This window comes from Triticum urartu, chromosome 1 (genome assembly GCF_003073215.2).
Source record: "Triticum urartu cultivar G1812 chromosome 1, Tu2.1, whole genome shotgun sequence".
Classification (NCBI taxonomy): Eukaryota; Viridiplantae; Streptophyta; class Magnoliopsida; order Poales; family Poaceae; genus Triticum; species Triticum urartu.
Genome location: NC_053022.1, coordinates 68588685 through 68593582, shown reverse-complemented (window position 1 = coordinate 68593582; position 4898 = coordinate 68588685).

The following is a 4898-nucleotide window of genomic DNA, read 5'->3' as shown; positions in this document are numbered from 1 at the left end:
GGTGCGAGTACATCGATCCATCCATTGCCCCGCCGTTATGTTCGGAATCAAGCCCGCACAACACCTGTCACCATCACCAGAAGGGAGGTGGATCGACACCGAAGATTATGACATTTTTGCATACACATGAAACCGTGAAAATAGCGGAGGAGCATACCAAAGGATCATGGTTGTGAATGATGTTGTTGTGGTGCTCTCAAGTCTTTTTGCAAAAAGCTCTTGTCTGCAGGCAAGCCCGGCCAGCACCTCTCACCATAACCAGAAGTAAGGTGGATCGACAAACGGGGTCGACATTGTTGATTCGTCGTTAAACTTTTGAGTTTCAAAACCGGTTGTTAGAAGCAAGATTTTCAATGAAGGTGTTCGGTAAAAACGAGGGAGGTGATCACATTTTTATTTTTGCATACGCATCATCCGTGACAAAGAGCGGATGAGCATGCCAAGAGATCATGATTGTGAATGATGGTGTTGTGTTGCCATCGGGAGATACGATTTGTTGGTTGAAGATTCGGACGAATGCATCTGGTTGGATAGAATGCAAGCCGTCTATCAAAATGTAGGCAAGCTCAATGCCTCAATCAGCACTAGTCACCGTCCATTTGCCCGCCTTTATGTTTGCTGCATAGCCCGGTCAGCACCCGTAACCGTAACCAGGAGAAAGGTGGATCAACACCGGAGTCGACAGGGTTGATTCGTCGTTAAACTTCTGAGTATCAAACCGGCTATGAAAAAGCAGCACGAATTTGGAAGAACGGAGGAGCATGCCAATACATCGTGGTTGTGATTCATGTTGTTGTGGTGCACACAAGGCATTTTTGCAAAACTGTTTGCAGAAATGATGATGTTCGGCAGAACCGAGGTAGATGATCACATTTTTTATTTTTCATACGCAAAAAACATTGAAAAGAGCGGAGGAGGATGCCAAGAGATCCTGGATGAAGATGCGAAACGAATGCATCTGATTGGATTGGATTGAATGCAAGCCCACTAAGCAAGTGCAGGCAAGCTCAATCAGCACCCATCAACATCACCAAAAATTGATTAGACCGTGCTTACTTGAGTATAATGGTGGTTCGAGTACATCAATCCGTCCATTGCCCGGCCGTTCTGTTGGCAAGCAAGACCGCATAGCACCCTTAGCCGTTACCGGAAGGACGGTGGATCCACACCGGAGATTATGACAAATTTTTTTTGCACACGCATGAAACCGTGAAGATACTGAAGGAGAATGCAACGAATCATGAAAACATGTTGTTTGGTTTGCATGGCTTAATGACCATCTCGCAAAAAAAGGATCTTAGAAATTATTACAAGGTTACCTATCTCGTGTAATAAGTAAATTCAACAAAACAAGCAGGGGGGGGGGGGGGGCACGGAGAACGGAGTCGACACGAAGAAGATGGCGTCATGTTTGTTTTAGATGCTAATACGTACGGACAAGGGTACCATAATACGTGCTGACTGTACTCCTCAAAAAGTAGATGGGATGCACGAGCGGCGGGGGTTTCTTTAAAAGGAATGTGCACGCATGCGAGCATGTCGGAAACCCGTGTTAATACTTCAATTGACAAACAAATTATCTATGGCGGGGACGGAATTTTTTTTTCCGGAAAAACTTCCGATCTATTCATTTTTAATCATGGCAGTATAACGAATCTCAGAAATAAAAATTACATCCAGATCCGTAGACCACCAAGCGATGACTACAAGCACCGAAGCGAGCCGAAGGCGTGCCGTCGTCATCGCCCCTCCATCACCGGAGCCGGGCACAACTTGTTATAGTGGACAGTCGGGAAGTTATCGTGCTAAGGCCCCATAGGACCAGCACCCCAGAACAGCAACCGTCGCTAATGAAAAATAACGTAGATCGGAAGGATCCAAACCGAAGACACTCGAACGTATAACGAACAACGACGAGATCCGAGCAAATCCACCAAAGACAGATCTGCCGGAGACACACCTCCACACACCCACCAACGATGCTAGACGCACCTCCGAAACGGGGGCTAGGCGAGGAAACCTTTATTCCATCTTCAGGAAGCCGCCACCGTCTCGCCTTCCTAAATACGACACAAATTCTAACAAGATTGAAAAAAAAAACTAAAAACAGAGCCCTCCCGCCGGCCCTTGGCAGGATCTACCACGCCTCCATGGCCCTAGAGCCACCGGAGATGAGGCGGACCTGTGCCGGCGCCGGCGAGAGGCACGAATCCTAACTTCCTTTTTTAGAGGAGGAGACGGAGCCCTGGGGAAGTAGCGTCAATGACAGGAGAGGAGGGGCTCTGGTATGTCAGTTGAGCTCCGATGGTTCGCTTCCGGTTTGGGTAGATAATCCTACATCCACTTAAGGCTACCTCTTACGTAACCTTCCTTCAAACTTCTCTGCCCTCCCCCCCCCCGGTGGGTGGGGCCCTTTCCTTCCCCCTTCTCCAATCATAAATAGCCAGGTCGCTGATTACGTAAAGTACGTAACATCCTCTACGTAGGTGTAGCATCGCTCTTACAATAATGGTGTCCTGATTGCGGGTCTTAGATATTCTTCGTAGCACTGACCGCCTAATTCTTTAACGTCCATGCATGCTTGCATGCATAATTGGGCCCACCTCCCCACCACTACACTACTACTGTAGCGACAGCGGCCCAGGAAAGTTTTCGATCCATCCACGCCTAACCCGTCCCGCTAGGCCGTGGCCGTCAAGTGCCCATTCAATACGTGAGGGCCATCATCAAATACAGGAGAGGCATACTCTCTGCAATACGGAAATACACGTGGACCCCGAGAACGAGCAACGGCTGTGATTCCGGCCTCAGCTGTTCCCTCAACCAGAAACGGATTTTCGGCTAATTAGTTTCTCAAATGAATACATAGCAATATAAACTGACAAGGCCCCGCAATAACCCAACTTTTTTCAGGTAAGAGAGTGTGAGAGAAGAGAATGATGGATGGCTGCATGAACCCAAGATTCTTTCTCTCCAACTAAAGACTTGCATTTTATTTTTCATGTGAGATTTTAAATGACTCGTAACTTTTATACCAAATTCCTATTTTAAAACATTTTAAATACTTGAATTCAAGTCGAATCTAGAAAAAAATGGAGGGCGGGCTGGGCTGCCTGGGTCATGCAAATATGTGTTAGATTGGGCCTGCAAGTAGTTAGGCCGGGCCTTAAAACTAGTAGTAGAAACAAATTTTACAGTGCTGGAGAGGGGGGCTTGAGCCTGTTAAAGCCCCACTAGTAGAATCGCCCCTGATTCAAGATGACAAGACCTTTAAATGACGACCAATCTTGATACATTTTGACTAGTTTGAATTTATAGTTTCCATCATATTTTAATTTCAGTTATATTATGAAGTGAATCTGCCTAGTTAACTGAAACTGAGATTTGATATTTGTGAATCAGCTTATTTCGCTCATTTCGGATAGCATATTTCACTCACTTGAAAAAATGGCTTCACTCATATTAAAAAATCACTTATAAAAAACGATGTAACTAAAAAAAGAGATTTCACTCCTTTTAAAAAAATTGATTTCAGTAAATTCAAAACACAGATTTCACTCGTTGGTGTTGTTCTAAGCAGCTCCACTCCGAAATAGACTAAGTGAGATGAGTGGATTAATTCCAACCATTTATAAAAACTTATTTCACTCATTTGGAAAAACATATTTCAATAATTTCAAAAAATTATTTTCACTCATCAGTCATTATTCTTATTCTAAGCAGTTCCACACATTGAAATAGACAATAAGTGGATTTCACTCGTTTACAAAAAAGATTTAACTCATATAAGAAACTATAATTTCACTCATTTAAAAAAGTAGATTTCAATCATTTCCAAAAAAATCACTCATTTTCAAAAAATCACTCGTCTCAAAAATTCAATTTAACTCCTTTCAAAAAAAAACTTTGACTTTTCAAAAAATGATTTCACCAAATTTAAACACAAATTTCACTCATCGGTCTTGTTCTAAGCACTTCGACACACTGAAATAGATTTAGTGAAATAAGTGGATTTCACTTATTTTAAAATAATTTCACTTATTTTAAAATCACTTATTTGATAACATATTTCACACATTTTAAAAAACTGATTTCATTCATTTAAAAATATATTTCAATCATATGTGCTGAGTATATTGATTAGATTGGAAACATAGGTTAGACTAAAAAATGTTCTGGCTTGCCTTGTAGTCCAAGTAGATCATGTATTCCTATATATATGCCCACGAGGCTAAAGCAATAAAACGACTGTTCCACCAATCCCTCTCTCCCTTCTAACATGGTATCAGTTTCCGGGTTCTAAACCCTAGCCGCCTATCTCTTCCACTCCACGTGCCGCCCCCGGGGTGGTCGGCCTTCACGACTGCCGCCGGGGGCCGCGTCGCCCATACCTAGGGTTCGTCCGTCAGTTGTGTCGACCGGCTGCCCTAGAAAGTCTTTTTCCCGATCCTTTGATCTGGGTTTTTTCTCTCTCGTTGGTCACTTTGATCGGCATTTATTTTTTGTTCTCCGATCTATAGATCGGTTTGCATCGCCCGCCGCCATCCGTCGACTACAACATGCGTCTACTTCATCGACATCTTCAAAGCAACTCCAATGGGGCGACCCATTTCATCCGCCAGCGTCCGTTTGGGGCGGCGCGGACAAAAGTGGCGGCCCAACGTGCCGACCCAAACTCAAATCGTGTCCACCCGGCGTCCGCGCCGACCCATTTCCGGCCCAAAATTGCGCCTCGAATCGGCAGCATGGGTTTCTTCTCTGGCATCGGCAGCAGCCGCAAGGGCAAAGCCCCGGCCCGCCATTCCCCCTCCCTCCCTGCCCTCCCCGCGCCAGTGCTCACTCCCCGGCAGAGGCAGCGCATCAACGTGCCGTTGCACCAGGCCGAGTGGCACTGGCAC